Genomic DNA, 18,262 nt, shown 5'->3' with positions numbered 1-18,262 from the left:
ATCAATCAAAGACTCTCTCATTCCCTATGTCTCCAATTTTGAGGCATCAAAAGAAATTTATGATAAGCTAGTAGAGCTATTCGCGGTATCCACAACTGGAGAAGTAATATCTCTAAGGAATGAATTATACAAGATGAATATAAAAAAGGAAGGAATTTCTCCCTACATCATGAAAATATCTGAAATGAGAGATCAACTTCAAGAGCTTGGGGAAGTCATGTTTGACAGAGAAATGGCATATGTTGTACTCAATGCTCAACCTGAGGAGTGGGGAAACTTCACATCAAGCATGTATGCCAATAAGGAAGCAACTACTCTCAATGAAATTTGATCTCTATGCAAAAAAGGAAACCATACTTAAGGAAAAATAAGATGTGGGATCAAAGGAGCAAGCATTTTCTACCATGGCAAAAAATAAAGGGTAAATTTAGCAAGTTTGGTCCATGAAGAACAAACAACAAAGACATGTCCAAGATTTAATGTTTTGGATGCCAAGAATATGGACACTACAAGATGGATTTTCCTAAGATTAAGAAGGTCAACAATAAAAAGAGGAAGAGGGAAGACATAGCTCAAGAGATGAAAGAAGAAGGAAAGAAGAAAAAGAAGGAAGATCCTTTGGATATCTACTATGACTAGGTCAAACTCCTTACTTCTAGACTTCTTTCAAAGTTTTGAGTACATGTCCAAGATCCAATGTTTTGGATGCCAAGAATATGGACACTACAAAATGGATTGTCCTCAGATTAAGAAGGACAACAATAACAAAAGGAAGAGGGAAGAATCTCACATAGCTCAAGAGATGAAAGAAGAAGGAAAGAAGCAAAAGAAGTAAGATCCTTTGGATATCTACTATGACTAGGTCAAACTCATTAATTCTAGAATTATTTCAAAGTTTTGAGTAGATAGGAGCATGTAGGAATAAATCAAATTACATGGCTTGAAACATCCTCTAGAATCTAGTAGCATAATGTACATAGAGTTCTAGACACTCATATAGATGTAGCATTTATGAGAAGAACAATAATGCATAAGTATAAATATCTACTAGAATATAGGAGCATGGAAGATATAGCTCAAGATATTCATAGGACCTCATACATGATGTAAGAAAACTTGATCATGATAAGAATGTTAGAAGACCTACATCATCAAAGAAAGGAAACATTTGCAAGGCAAGGATCTTGAAGATCCTATGATGCAATCTTCAATAGAAGGTTCATGGACCAAGCATATGTCTCATTGGGAATCCCATTTATGGGTTTCAAGAAAAGAATGATATGCAGGAAGACTAAGATGAAGCAATAAGGGCCACACCAAAGGATGATCAAAGGAGAATCAAAATGAGGTATATATGCATCAAAGTTTAAGTCATGTTATCATTTGTATATTATTGAGTCATGGGTATATCTCTATATCATGATCAATCATGAAATAATCTCTTTCACAAAGAAAATGCTCGAAGGCATGTACCACAATGCAATGAAGCTCAACAAAGGAATATGATCACATAAGGAGCATAAGATCGCTGACTAAGAAGCAAGAAGAAATGCTGACAAGTCCAGAAAGAAAGCAATGAAGGAATGCTCTGACAAGAATCATTAAATGGTTGACCTATCTATCTGAGAAGAATCAAATGAATAAAGAGATCAAGCATGTGAAAAACACCATGATCACCGAGAATCGCTATCTAACAAAATGACTTGAAGATGTCTCTTGAAAGAAGGCATAACAACTCTGATAAAAGAAGAAAGGAACCTTGACACCTATGAAGGCCTTGGAGATATGAAGGTGCAGATAATTGATTCTACTCTACAAAGATGTCATGATGAAGAAGCCATCCAACAAAAGGAAAAGTAATGTTGAAGCAATATCAAGATGAAGTCGTGATGGGCTACTAGGTTAGAACATGCAACCTAGAAAGTACGATGGAGAATCCATAAGGAAAACATTCTGAAGCATGGAAAAAATGAAAAAGGAGTAGCCAAGACGATAAGAATAACCTAATAATCACTTTCCACGAACCAATGACATGAAAAACTAGGAAGGAAAGTGATCAATGGATGGTGCCCTACCTAGAAGAAGTTCGATCGAAGACTTCATGATATCGAGAAAGGTAGGAGATCAAGCAAGTTGAAGGACCCATGAAGAAGAAGCTGCTAATGAAGGAAAGAGTTCCCAATTAAGAGGGAGCTTTGACAAGTTCTTGATGAAGAGGGAGTTTTGAATCACACCTGATTACAAAGGACTGACAATTGTGTTTTCCTTTTCATGAGTCACGCACTAGACTAGGACTAACAGACGTAAGTCTAGATGAAGGCCATGAATGGAAATGTAGACACAAGATAGACACAAAATTCTTGTCTTTACTTGGGAAGAAAGAATGGGAGGATTAGGTAATCATTTGGCATCCAATATTCTTTGAGGATGTGTAGGGCATCAAGACAAGAGTAGGCAAGAGGACCAATATTCTTTGAGGGTTGGGAACCCAAGATAAGAATAGTCCTACAAGGTCATACTCAAGAACACCCAAGTGGGTATGTACCTTAAGAGACAATGATGAAGGTGTCTATAAATCATTGGTCTCACCAGCATTGTAGCTCATGGTATCGTAAAGAAATGGAGTTGTTAGTCAAGGCCTTTCACTATGACAATGCCGATGAATATGATTCTATAACAGATGGATTGCTAATCCGGTTTCTCTTATGTGAATTCTTCAAGATCGAAAATTGCCAAACACCTTGTAATATTGTATGAATAGCTCCCTAGTTAAGAGGGAGTGTTGGAGTAAATGAAACTAGGTTCAGTCTTCATAAATGTAATTTTGATATTTGTACTTATTCAAGAAAAGAGAATTTATTTTGATATTATTTGTCAATGAGTTTCTTTCCCATTGAAAATAGGACAAACGCATTTTGAAGTTCCTCTAGAGAGTCATAGTCTAAATGTAATTATGATGAGATTTTTGGAGGGCATGTTACATCATGTATGACATCATATAAGGTCATGGGAACACCTCCAAGCATGGTCAAATCCTCTCCTAGCATCAACGAAGTCTCCAAGCAACAAAACGATGGGTAAAAAATTGAATTATAGTGAAAACTATAAGTCAGCCTTAAAGATAGTCAAGTCGGACTAAAGAGGAGGGACATACCTATATTTATAGAGCATGTCCACTCCTCATTCAATGTGGAAATCTGCAAGAAAAGGAAGACAGGAAGGCTGAAGCAGACGAGATAAAAGGTCTACAAGAGCAGCGACACAAGGAAACAAAACAACAAAGGAGAAAAGACTGTCTCTAGGGTTCACATAGTCACACATGCGAGGGAATGAAGATATGACTATGGTAATAACAACAAGGAAATCACAGTTAAAAAATATCTTTGTTTTGGGCTAATACACAAGGTCTATTAGGCCTCCCCATCCAGCAAAGAAAGAAGGATTGTTCTAGGGTTTTTGTCCACGTGTGTGAAGATTCTAGAATTAGACTATTGTAGATTTAACAACAGATGAAGGAAGCATATTGAGAGACCTCATTTAGATGTATAACAAGGTATCTAATAAAAGTGAAGAAGTTCCTCCTTATAACGAAGTATAGAAGCCCTAATATTTTAGGGTTTCCTAACTTAAACAAGCAAAATAAAAGGACGAAGTACTAAGGAAAAGAAGTGCCAGAAGCTATAGTGTAGAAGAGGAAGGATTTGACTTGTGCTTGGAGGATCCTATAATCAAGGGTCTAGTGTTTGTTAGTTGTTCAAATAAGAATCTTCAATAAGAGAAAAATTATTAAGGGTTTTCCTCTCAAGAGTGGAGAGGGTTTGTCCCTGGCAAAGAGCCAAAATTTATGTTCTTGTTATTTTGTTTTGGTGGGAAGTTTGATGAAACACACACATTAATAAGAAGAAGAAGATAAATACATCACAAATTGCTATCAAGCAATGGAGAATCACTTTAAACTACTTTTCCCTAGATTCTCTAACAACGGCCACGACACCTGTCATAGGTGAGGTCCCTAAAGGTCCCGCTAGCCCTAATGTGGTACCTGTGCCCCTCAACCTCGGGCACTATGTTGCAATGTGACCCTCTACTAAGCAGTTGGTACACCACATGTTCGGTCTCATGGGCTGAGTTGCCCATAAATATTTCAACTTCCATGTAAAGATAGCAATCTGGTGTTTTAGACCCAAGATAGAGTGATCATGCAACGCGACTCCTCCCCTGTACTCATGCGGTTATCCTGCCATAACCGCATGAATCTGTTTGCTTGGTCCAAGGAATCCTGTAGTGTATCGATCTTTTGTTGTGTCAATGGTGTTTGGGTGAGGGGTAACAATGCCTTGATGAACCAATCCCTCTAGTGATTTAGATATATTGTGTAGCTAATCGTACCGATTGCATCTTTGAACCTCTGCAATAGTTCCCAAGAAGTTTTTCCCTCTCACTGCTTGATCTCCCACAACTATGATAGGCCCTGTTGATTCGTCTGGGGAAGCTTGAACTCTTGTACAAATGTCCTCTTAATCTCATCTACAGTTGGGTACTGGTGTAACTCTGCCATTTTTATAACCACCATAGGGCTCATTCCCTGAGAGTTTTCTAGAACTCTATTAGCTTTATGTTGCTAGGCATCTGATGAGCAATCCATAATATAGCCTCACTTAGGTACCAATGTTGTTTTGCGTTCATTCCCTTCGCCAAAGAATTATGTGTATCTCATAAATTATCCCAACATAATAGACTGTGTCCGTGTAAAGAGTACAAAACCTTGGGTTCCCAGCTATTGAGCTCCTTGTAATCCCAGATTACTATTGTTATTATTTCTGCTATAGTTAGCAGTACTAGTCCTTTATTTAACATGCACACTATTCACTCTTATTGTCTTAAACAACTTAGCAACAAATTTACCAGGGTTATTGTAGAGTACCAGGGGAAGCTCGGGGGGAACACTACCTAAGCCTCGAGGGTTTAGATCTTCAATTATTTTGGATGCAAAATTCTCCACAAACAATCTTCTCATCACAAAGCACATCTCATCCTCCATGGCTCTCTTAGGGTTACCATGACCATCTCCTTCCAACCACTCCCCCACAACTGGGGAGGGAGGGATCATATCACCCTTTGGACTCTCGGTCATCCCTACTATCTCTATCCCTCTCACCATATACTCCTCCCTTCCATCTCTTTCCTATGGACTCTTCAACATTTCTCCTAATTGGTGTAGTCCCTCTGGTTTCCCTTTAATCATCTGCATGGTTATTTCATGCCACTTCTCTTCTGTTTACTTTCTCCTTTGCACTCTCACCTCCCTATCCCTTCATGAATCCTCTACATCCATCCCTCTAAAAACATCATGGTCCCCCTCTTAATAGCATTTCTCTCCTTTGGTCCTCCCCTAGTACTAGCGATTTATGTTGCCATGCTTAGCCCTTGGAAAGGAACTAGACCCTCTTCCACCATTAAAACCTTAATCCAGAGATGTATTTCTTTCAACAGCATCCCTCTTAACCTGGTCCAAAACATAGTGTCATATTTTGAGAAGGATTGGTATCTTTTTGCTGCAAACTCGACCATGTATCATTCAAGTGTAGTTTTCACCGAAAAGTCTACTACTTTCGTCAGATCCATGTCAAGATGATGTAGAGTCGTGAGATCTGCGGGAATCCAATTGTGACGAGATAGCATTCATCCTCCCCTCTAACCCTTCACTTGCAGTCTCCACAACTAGTTGTACAATTCCTTTGGGAACCTACCCTAGAAGATCTAGTACTGATCACTTATAGCCTCTGAATATAAAATCTCGTCGTTCACTTTAGCAACAACTCAGTCGTGAATTGTGCCTTGCTGGGATACAAACTGATCCACTTCATCATCTCACTAGTTCCATATCTTCTTCTTAAAAGTCCTTGATACCATATTTTGAACCCCTCTTTTTGATTTCTAGTCCCGACAATGGAAGCATTTGTCTCCATGAATTTGACAACAGGGCAGAGACCATGTGGTCAGGCACAAGGGGCCAACAAGTCCCTGTTATAGTCTAGAGAAACACTGACATTTTCACCTGACCCAGATAGGGTAAGGAGTCTCTCTTGAGGCGTGCCATGACTGAAGTAAGAAGGGGAAGAATGGGGTACCAATAGAATCATAACCAACATACGATAGTGTCTCATTACAATCAATCATCCACATTAAACCTGTTATCACCCAAAAATTCTCAAAACATCATTGTCTCAACTCTGCTTTTGGTCATGATTTCAAGGAGGTCTAAAGGTCATTTTAGTCTTGATAATGGGTAGGTTATAGGTTAAGAGTCTCATTTTCATATCCAAATAAAGTTAAATCAGCCTTGTTCCATGTCCTAGAAGTCTCACACGCTGTTTAGAACCCATATTTTTAACCATTTTGAAAACTGTGTTGAAAAAGAGCATACACATGAATCCACAATTTCATAGTGCAACTAGTTCAAAAAAGGTGATTTGCGCTATGAAAACAGCGAATTTCGTAGCGCACTATGAGACAAAAACCTTGTTATTATGTTTTTAGTAGTCAATTTCCAGGGGGGTTCCTGGGCAATTCAAAACTCATTTTTGAAAAATGAAAGAATTTTTTCTTATAAAAATTCTTACATACAAAAATCTCCTCCATTTTCGTAACAGCTATCAAGGATCAAGAGATAGGAGCTCAGGAGTGAAATCTTCTTTTTCAGGAAAAAAATAGTTATTTTTATTGGTTGATGAAGTGGTTATTGCTTTCCACTCCCTCATTTTGTCACCTTTCTCTCCACATTTGAATATCATTCCTTAAAAAAGTTACCCAAGCTCCTCTCTGTCATTTACTTTTCAACCTTTGCATGTATCAGTCAGTTGTCACCTTTGAAAAGTTAACTTTGTGACAAACAACTTGCTATCAAAAAAGTTCTTTACATCTGTCATATTTTTAGAAAGGAATTTTTGGTTATAAAGGGAAATTGCCATGAAGATGAAAGGAAAAAAATAAGGCTATCATGGATGACCTCAACTTCACACAAGATTTCATCTAGACAGGTTACATGTATTTCTACCAGGAGCTATGTGTTTCTTGGATTGTTTTAAGTTGTTGGTTTGAAAACGAATTTTCAGGAAAATGAAAATGAGTTTCAAAAATATGAAGGAGGTTTTTTCTAAGAACATAACAAGGAACAAAAAAATTTTCAAATTTCTTCCAGGTGCTACCAATTTGGAGATTTGAAGTTTCCTTTGAGACCTATTTGTAGAATTTTGAATCTTCTTGTTTTATACATGCTTTTATAATGTAGATTCTGGACAACTGAAGCTAGTTTTAAAAAAACTGAGAGAGTTTTTTCTTATAAACATTCTTATATACAGAAACCTCCTCCATTTTGGTAACATCAATCAGGGATCAAAAGATATAATCTCTGTCTCAACAACTATTGTTCAGATAAAAAATAGTGCAGAGAATGATAAATTTATAAGACAGTTTTGGCATAAAAGAGAAGAACATCTGTGAAGAAGAACATCTCATAAGGGTAAGTTGTTTTGATTCTTGGTGATCATATCAGTATTTATGAAATTTTGAAAAAAACCCAAACTACAAATTTTTGAAGGTCGTGTTGAAAAAGAGCATACACAGTAGTTTCGTAGCGCGCTACGAAACTGCTGAAGGTGACCATTTAGCACCTTATGGATGTATTTTGAAGGTAAGGTCTGATAAATTCCAATTTTGGTGATTGCTGGTAGACATATGAGGATCATTGATGAATTTTTACATGGAAATGATGCAAAATGGTTCAAAGAAGTATTCCATAAGTATTATAAAAGTTGTGCTACAAAAACAGTCTATTTACGTAGCATAGTCATGTTTTATTCTCTTGTTCATCTATTTGAGATTCCCTTTCTTGCACAGGTGGAAAAATGAAGTTTCTATGGATTATTAATGCATGCCACATGTACACCAATAAAATTGTTTGAATATAGGCATTAAGGATTAAGGACCTTAAAAGGAAGAACTCTATCTCCTAGTTTTCAATATAGTTAGGTCATAACTCAACAGGTTTTGCAACAACACTATGGAAATAATCAAGCTCGAAGACATGGGTTGGCCACTGATTAAAGAATGCATTGAAGTCATAGATAAGGTTGTTGAAAGCATGTTTTAGGAGTTTTACTCCTATTTGTATTAGGACTCTTAATGATAGCTAGCTATCAAGTTGTAATTAAATAGTTTGTTTTGTGAATAGATATTCGAATTCCTCTAAAGGTGGATCATAGTATCCAAGGATGTAAAACTCTATATAAAGCTTGAGAATCAAATTCCTCAGGGTTGGAAATTTCATTAGTAAAGGAAAGATTATGTGATTAGAAGAAATTGTGGTTTTCATACTTAATATAGAGATCAGTTTGACTACTCAAGATTCACAAAGAGTTTATGTGTTTGATGCTCTTATGGCTTTGTTCAATTACTTATTTGCAGTGGTATGAGCTTGTGATACTTAGAATTCATTGGAAAATGCTCTAAATTCCTTCACATGCTTGTAAACTGTGTTGTTTCATTGTGTTACTGTTTTATTCATAAACCTAAACTCTAAGTGCCTTGACTTCCATGTTTTGTTGATCATGTTGTTTTGTTGAAGACTATTTTGACTCCATAGTCCAATAGATATTTGCTAATCATAGTTTCAACTAGTTACCAGTTATACTTTTGTTCATTTTATTCCTAGAGTTAACCATCGAATCATTAATCAAAAACCCTAAACCTAGTGAGAGAGCCCTCTCAGGTTGAGGAGGCTAAGCCTCAACCAAAAGATTGGTTTGAAAGAGTTACTCATAGTCTACTTAATCAACAGCCTATCAAGGTCAGATTTTGTGATAACAAAACCAATCACATTGCTCTACTTAGATACTCTTAAGGAACCATACTTTTATCCTGATGACCACCCCCCGCCTAAAGAATCATAACCATTACATTTAACTGCTCCACCTGCCTCCATTGTTGCTTTCAATTGAGCTGCACCTTGTCTCTGTGCCTCTTCAGTGGTTGCACATTGTCTCTAAAGCTCCCAATCCTTTTCCCTTCCACGCCAAATCATCATCCATAATATTTGTTTCTCACCTCGAACATCCTAATAACCTCTCAAAAACCCCATTTCCAACCAAACTATAATGGTTTGAATGGGACTGAAGCGGGGGAAGCTCCACTCCAAGCAGCCTATATTTGGTTATGTCACAGATGGTTTCACTGCTGAGATGCATAAATGCATTAGAGCCAGACTACTCGAGGAATACTACCAATACAGATCATCATGCCCAGGAGGAGGAGAAGGGAAAGGAGAGAATTGAAGCAAAAGGTGAAGGAAAAGTCAAGGAAACTGATAAGGAAAGAAGAGGAATGGTAGTAGATGGTGCTGTTCAGACAATTTATGTTGGTTCATGAGTCAGGTCTAGTTTCTAGTATCGACACTATACAACCTCATCGAGGCCTTCAATAGTAGCAGACTGAATTGTTTGATTTTTTTTTTTTTTTTGGAGCTTTCGATGTGGCAAGGATGACAATTCTTGTAAAGGTGGAAGGGTTTGAAGGCCCATAACTAAAAATAATTTATATAATGTTGATAAATAATATTTTGTTCACAAGGGGGACTTGTCAATGCATCCATAGCCAGGATTTACAGATTTACTTCCGCTACAGAAGAACGTTTCTAAGATTTCTTATGGGGAATACTATCTGTCGAGTCCTTTTCAGCAGGTCCCTTCCTATCAAGCCTACGGTGCTTGCTAATATCTTTACGATCTGTAGGATCCTTTTCCTTAGGTCCTTTCCTATCGAGCCTATGGTACTTGCCAGTGTCTTTACAATATACATAGAGAGATATGACATATGGATTATGAATAATTCATTGTAACCCATGGATTTCAGAAGATGTTGTTCATGAATTGTTAGGCATCATAAAAATCATTCCAATGCAAAGCGTTAGACCCGCTTTTCCTAAAATGTCGTAACTGATTACAATAGATGAATTGATGCATAGCTATTAGTACAAATTTCTATGCAAAGATGTCAGCCGGAGAGGAGAAATGTAGACGAAATTGGGAGAATCTCTTATTCAAAGAAAAAAAAATCAAAAAACCCCTTTCTAGGTAGTGGCTAAAACTTGTATTTATATTGTGTAATTTTCAATACCTCTAAAAAAATTAAACATAGATCAAATGATGCTAGAAGCGCAAAATATGTTAAAATAAACATATGAAAGGTATAAAACCAAGTAACAAATTTATAAAATGTAGTCACTCTAAACAAGGGGTAGGAGAGGATGAAAAAAAATCAACAGAAAAGATTTCAACATGCAGATTGTAGGAGGAGTCAATGATCTGTACCCCCCACTTTGATACACATGATTTTGAAACACGATATCAAAGCAAATGGCATTTGTAAGTTATTGCTCGAGTGGGTAATAGATACTTTGGGGTTGGAGCCCTAAAAGGCTTGTAGCTTGTTTGGTGTAGATTTTTACCTAGAGTCCAGACCAGCCTAGACAGCAACATCAAAGGCATAAAACAAAAAAGGAATAGAGGATGCACGCTAAGTGTTTGACAAATCAACTATATAACAACTGAAGTTAGAGTCCCTATTTGTGTAGTGTTTTTACAGAACTTCTGATGGACCTATACATGGATGTTAACCAATTCATTGAAATATTGTCAGGGCCTCCAGCTTCACCTGAAGTAACAGTGGTTGAAAGTCAAGGGGTACAACTTGAAACTGGGGTCCATGAAAAAACCATGTTGATTTTTCATTTTGGACAGCCCAAGTAAAACAAATTTTGTAGCAAATAGAATTTCTGGAAACTAAAAACAACAAGCTCTTTTTTGAAATACACACCCTCTACTAGAGTTTCGGAGGTGGAAGGGGATAATTTATCCCTTAAGAAGATATTACATGAAAGCAAACATCAGGAAAATCTCCATCCTCCAAATGATACGTTGCATGCAGAATTTCTCGATCTTGAAAGCAAGTAGGAAGAAATATGATCCCAACAAGTTACCTTCAAACAAGAAACTGATACACACATCAATTCTTGGGCACAAGTGGTTCGAGCAAAGAATAAAACTCCTACCCCTCTTGCAGCAGTTGAGGAGGTAGTGCAAGCAAAACTTGTGGAAGAACACACCATACAACGAGAGAATTGAATATCAAGGTGCGAGGTCTCCCCTTACCTCACTCCTCTTCATATCCTATTGAAGTAGGGGCTAGGTTCCTTCAGGATACCCTTAGCCTCCTTGATATAGCTTTGGACAGAGCCTGGTTGGGATATGACTCCACTCTCTTCCTCAGGTTTCATATTGCATCTGATCGACTCCACACCCTCAGGGATAAGTGGAAGTTATTTTCTCTCCCCAGTAGGATTTTCTTGGATGAGGACCTCACCCGAGAATGGGTTAAAGAAAAACAATCCAGAGAATAGGTTATGGCAGCACGATAAGAAGGGAAATGGGAAGTTATTAGGAATCTTCGGGCAGTCATTCGGGACTCCTTCCCACCTGGGTGGGAACCTCGAACTAGCGGTTCCAAATGATGGGCCCGCTTGGGGAGACGATAGGGTACATGCATCTCTATTCATTGTTGGAATGGAAATGGATCTTTTTGGTCATCACCAAGACTTTTGTATGACGCTCTCAAATCAACGTACATCCTCTTCATCACTGAGACTCATGCAAGCCCTGTTCAACCTCTCCCATATATCACATGTTAACATTGGTCCTCAGTTTGCAGGTAGGAGATGAGGAGCTCAAGAGGGGTCAAAGGATCAGGTGGAGTTTCTTGTTTGGCTAATGACTCACTTCGAAACAAGGTATCTATAATAATCTAAGATGCGTTTGCCAAGTTTATCTGGATTCGGATTAGCATCAAAGTCTCTCATCCGAGGGACATTGAAGTCTATTACTTTCCCCCAACCTCTTCACCATTTTCCATCCAGAATGGCTCAAATGGGGACCCATTTATAGAAGTGTACATTGAAATCACCCAATACATTGTTGTTGGGGAAGTCATCCTCCTAGGTGACTTCAATGCATGTACTAGATATCTCCAGATCCCTCTCCACAATCAATCAGAGGATGTATTTTGTACCCAGGGGATAGATCCAGATTCAGTTGGGCTTCATTGGATGTCAAATGATGCTTTGGGGCCCACAACATTTTATGGTAAGCATCCATTGCAATTTGGGGAATCATAGGAGTTGGTAATTCTAAATGGTCTTCCCTATTTCCTAGATTCTCGCTTTTTCACATGTCGACCATATGGCAGGGGTGCAAGTGTAGTTGATTATTTCCTTGCAAGCCAGAACTTGATTATTTTATTCGCCATCTCTCGGTCTCCCCCATCCACCTTGTTGATCATGCACTTCACTCCTTCTCTCTCCGGTTTGACCCTCCCCTTCCACCCCATCCTTCCCCTCAGGGCCCACCCTGAACCACCTTTCAATTTTACGAAGGAGATCCTAACATATTCTCCTCTATTCTATGCAAGATGCTCCCATCAAAAAGCCAATTATACTTGCTTGATTTTTCTTCCACTAAATACACCCATATTTCATCTACCATTTGGGAAGCAACACTCAAATCCTTCCCTCACTCCACTCATTCCACTTTCACCTCCTGAAAATTTGGATCTTGTCCCATGAACAAATAGTACGATGATGAATGCAAGACTCTACAATGAGAACTTCGATATGATTTCACCCACTCTCAACCCTTCTACCCTAACCTAAAAGCTTCTTACCATCGTCTCCTTTGTTGCAAGAAATGACTATTTGTATATCATAGAAGACGGGAACTTTCTACTCTCCTTGCCCACTCCCCTAAACAATTCTGGCATACCATCCTTCCCCGACGCTCCCCTCTTCCATATGAGCTTGACCCTACATCCATTTTCTCTCACACTTAACCTTTATGATATTTTGGGGCAGGGCCAAGTTCATGTTACCTCCCCACCCCCTTCCTTTTACCTATTCTCAGAAAAATATATTAGAGAGGCCATTTGGGTGATGAAGAATAAAAAACCAGCCAATGAGGAAGGCTACCAAGAAGATTTTTCTTTAAACACAATTTTTGTGCTTTCGTTAGTTACTTGGTTGATCTCTTCAACCATGTAGTCCATGAAGGTTTTCCATTGACATGGCCACACCACATCATCGATCTGATCCACAAATTAGGCTCTAGCTCAAATCCTAATAACTATAGAATGATCATGGTGAGCCACATGTTCTCAAAGTTGTATGCTACTATTCTACATATGCTCGCTATGTGGGGCCTGACCCAGGTTCAGTAGTGAGTTTAGCCAAGAAAATCCTAGTACTACCGGCCCTTTCGGTAATAGTCCGCGGAGCACGGACTGAGGTCTCACTCGAGGTAGTATGGGAGGGTGTTGGAACAAGGTTTCCACACCCTAGGGATGTCTTGATATAAGAGATCAGTACCTGATTCAACCTTCATGCTTACTAGATTACAAGTACCCGCAAACTTCTGGTGTTCTATGGGACTACCTTCGTGCGGCTCCTCTCATAGGGAAACCAGTGTTAATTACCCAAGTCGTCCTTAATTAGGGCTTGTTTGTTAATTACTAAGAAGATTCTCATTCATAAGCATACATATAAGTGCGCGCAAATAAATAAACAGATATCATCAACACATAACATTCAAATACAGATCTATAAACCAGATACACCATACGTCAAACCAACTGATCTTTATTAATGATTCCTTCAAAGTTTGATATAGTACAAACTCAATTCCACCTTGTGCACTCAGTTGCAGGGGTTCGCACGAACTCTACAAGGCCTCTGTGCACTCAGCTGTAGAGCCTCTTACTACTACGACCCAATACCTTCAGATCTACTTCTATCTTCTAACCATGCCTTTGCATCTATGTTTTTCTTCTCAAGAACTCCCAAGACTAACTTTTACACTTAGAGCCTTGCCCTATTTATACAAATCCCATTGTCCGCGGACCATGGGTAGGCCGATACACTTTACATTAAATTACATTATTTTAGGGCGAACAACCCTAGGCTCTCATGCTCCACACACTTCATGGAGTCTTTATAGTACAATTTTCCCAAAAATTCAGGCTTTAAGCCCCCAAAACCATTGTACCGATGCCCAACAGGACCGCAACACAAACATTGTGACTCACCCTTGAGTCACTCCGTTGGTGTGGTGATCTTCATGAGAAGCCCATCCAGCAACTACTGTGCTTCGCATAAGTCCACATCACATTCTTCCACTGTCTATTGTACCAGTTGTGTGTGTTCTCCAATGCTTCATTGTCAGGGACACATCCTTTCCGTAGCGCATACATGCCCTACATCTATGTTAGCATTCCTTCGATCTTGGTGGTGACCTTGAATGCTTCCTTGAGCCAAGGTTGGATGCGCACTTTAAGCACTGCTTCTTTCTGTCGCATGGCGTCCACCTGTTCCTTTAAAGCCTAGGCCTCCTTCATCTTGGCCAGTCACTAAGTAATGGCGACCATCTGCGCGGTCCTCTAAACATTGTCATAGGCCTACTGCAACTCCCACGCTTCTGTCTCTAGACGTTGTATAGTTGGATCTTCCTACAGTGAGGTGAGCATGAAAAGTGATTGATCTAACAAGCTCGTGCAATCCTGTACCACGCGCTCTATGGCTTCCAGCCCTGATTGAATGGTGTGGGTGTGCTGCTCTCTGGCTTCAGGGGGTGTAGAAGGCTATGCCTTCAACCATATCTCAGTGATCTGCAGGTTCAGCTCCAACTAAACCTTCACTATCTCCACCTTGGCCTCTTAGACTCTGACCGCCAGTTGGTGAATCTTGTCTATTGTTGGTAGTAACACTGGAACAGCCAGCTCTGGTATGCTGCTACATGCCTCCTCAACGGCCTATTCCAATGTGCGGGTCTGTGCACCCAGGTTTTCGCGTTGCAGGCTTAGCTATTCCATATTTATCTTATGCTCACTCAAGACCTCGATTGTGCGTCCCTCCTTATCGCGGAGCTCAATAGTTACCCCATGGGCCCATCCTATAGTGGTATAAGGTTTCCCTCATAAACGCAGCCAAATTCAACCCCAAGCCTTTCATTTTTCTTGTTGTGGCCCTGTCACCCTCTGCTGCTACAGAGACTACACCTTATGGTAACACCAACGTGTTCGTTGTGTGGGTGCGCAAAATCTGCTCAACTTCGGATGTACTTGCCATGACGTATGGTGCCAGAATTCCTGGGGGTCGCACCTATAACTCTTTCAACTCCGCTCTAAGCGCCCCCAACACAGTTGTCTGCTCCATCATGAATTCTTCAAAGGTATCCTTAGTGACATTGAGAATTGTTTTTCCGATGTCAAAAAGTTCTCCTTCGGTGAGCGAGATTGGGTCAATGGAGGTTATTATTGCCTTTACATTCTTCTGTGGGGTGGGCTTTGTTGTGGGGAAAAGTATCCGACTCGGATGACCCTATCCCTACTCTAAGGGTGACAGTCCTTAGCAACAACTGAAAGTAAAGCTTTGATGATTTTCCTTTATGAAAGTACAGAGAAGGAAGAAAAGATTAACCAACCGGTGTCTTTCGCTTTTGCCGATCCTGTCCTCTCTCTTTGTCTCTTGTTCCCAGCTCCTTGCTCCCTTTGCCGGCCCAGCTACACACAGATCCTGTACAAACAAGAGAGGGAAACTACAAGAAACATGTACTCATAACTGATGCATGGATTAGAGTGAATCAGATATACAAGTAAATACAATACATCAATGCAATACAAGTATATAGGAGAACATTCAAAGCTTTATCTATAGAAGTAAAAGGGTTCTGAGAAGGTTACAACCATCAATGGCTCCAATCCAGCAGCACCTCCCCAGCAGCAAGAAATCTCCTCTTCACCTCTAGAAAGCAATCACCCAATAGCTCTAACTGTAAACCAACAGCACCTCCTTGCTTTGCACAAAATTCCAGCCCTCTTAAACCTCATAGAAGAGCTCTATATATAGGATAGAAGAAGAGAGGATGAGTCAGATTGAGACTGACATGAAGCTGCCTTGTGTCCTCTCCCTCTTCAGTTAAACTTCAGTTCTTGAGTCCACTTGGAGATCCTTGCTTACACATGGAGATCAAGTACCTCTTACTCATCACAGGGCGAATCCCAAGAACCAAGTGTCAGTTTGGAAGCTTCCTGGGCAATTGACACCTTGCAGAATGACTGTGCCACTTGGCCAATCTCGCCCAGCGCAGGTAGCCTTCATTAAATTTGACTTACAGCGCAGGTACAAGGAGGAGCAGTTGCATTCCAGCGCAGATGCTCAGTGGAGCAGCTGACATGATCCAAAAATAGCCTGTTTCTGAGTGTTTTCAGGTGGAGAACTGATGGGAAGTGCTGTGGTTTGATGACCTTGTTCTTCTAGGGGTAAGAACAACATGTTTAGGGACTGAGGATCCCTGTAATTATCGACATTTCATGCTCCATGCTGCGAGGCACAAAAATGTCTATAACAGTTGCCCCCTAAAGTATGAGGCCGTTTATCGGGTGAAATGCTTTATCTAGAGGGTCCGAAGTTCATTCCAGTGCTGAGGTGGCGCCCTGTAATACAATACAATACAATACATTATTTTTCATTTTGTTTTCATGATCTAGCTGAGGCGGGCATTCCCATGCTCAGCTTTATAAATACATTTTGGTACATATAACAGACGATCGTCTAATGGTAGACTGATAATTTTCTGCTGAAATTATCATCCTTTGAATAGGATGATCATCTGCTGCAATGATGTACATGACAAATGCTTTTATATTTCCTGAATATATATCGCAGCCCGGATGGATGAAACTAGATCCGGGGTCTTCAAAATCGTTCGATCTTCACTCTAAGTACAAGTCGATCCATGTGAGAATTGCGTTGAAGTCGAACATGGAAAGACATCGCTTGATTACCGGCCAATAATGAAAACCGTTAACAAGCGCGAGAGGAATCACCGATAATGATAATGACCCTCAAGGTACTGCAGTACAATTCACGTGGCGTGAATAAAGGACTTGGCGTCGAACGCCACGCAAAATCTTCTAGTCGAAGGTCATTGATGTATACCTGTCGCCGGAAGTGAGAAACTTGCCATTGAGGCATGCAAGCTTCAAAGTACTGATGGGGTTGTTCCTAGATCAACTTCTTGGATAATGAGCTGAAGTCGACAAGAAGCGATCCGTCAAAGGAGGGCCTTAATGAATCCCACATCAATGACACGGAACGGAGCTAATGATTTTAGTGGAGGTGAAAACAAACTGTGACATATGATTCAGGGTGGCGATCATGAATGGATGAAGGATAATGTATGGCAGTGGATGGGACACGGTTGACACTTTCAGAATGACCCCTCTTGAACATATAACGACACTGATGCGATGGATCGGTAGCATTACCCCAAATGTGGATGGTTTGGCGAGGACCATGGTGATGAGACCGGTGAATGAAACAACCCAACCCGATGTGGTACGGAGGAAAAGTGTCATGTTCAAGAGTGACTTGCTACCATTAAACTTTGATATTCTCCCAATTTTTCCCCAGTCATTTCTGACCAGTACCTCTTTATTTTTGTCAAGCTTGAGGAGGATAACATATGCTTGTTCTATAACCTGCCCTTCGGGCAAGCCCATCGCTATGATTTAACGAGCCTAGCGATAGGGAAACTCGTTCTCGTCTAAAGACAAGTTTGTCGCTATTTAATAAATTTAACGAGTCTAACGACAAGGATAACTCGGTCCTTTTCATTTTTAGAGAGTCTGAAAAGGTACAAAAAGTTAACTCCATAATTCCTTTTTCGTCATCTAATCCCTTAAGTCCGAAAAAGTATAAAACAATACAGAAGGGATGGGTGTTCGGTACTTTTAACGAGCCGAACAAGACAAGCACTCGATCTTTTTGTGCAATAATCCCTCAGGTCCAAAAAGATTAAAATCTAGAGGAGGGATAACTTTCGGTCGTTTAACGAGCTGGAAGGCCCAAACTCGGCAAACTTTTCATATTTTACGAGTCGGTGAAAAGAGCTCAAAGAAGACTCGTCTTTTGAGGAACTAGTGATAAACAGGGATAGCAGCAGATTCCAGGTACAAATTGGAATTTTCCAATCACGGTAGTGTCACAAGGATGGCTAGGTGAAATCACTCTTCGCAGTTGTTCCTCAAAATGGGTAAACACACATATGGGGGTGAACGACCGGCCAAATGAAATGGAGGTGGTGGATGAAAACACGACCAAGGC

Source organism: Pinus tabuliformis, chromosome 1_1, assembly GCF_031772625.1.
Source record: "Pinus tabuliformis cultivar Carrire ecotype Pingquan chromosome 1_1, CPIR1, whole genome shotgun sequence".
Lineage (NCBI taxonomy): Eukaryota > Viridiplantae > Streptophyta > Pinopsida > Pinales > Pinaceae > Pinus > Pinus tabuliformis.
The sequence above is the reverse complement of the archived record's forward strand: the minus strand, read 5'-3'. Positions refer to the sequence as shown.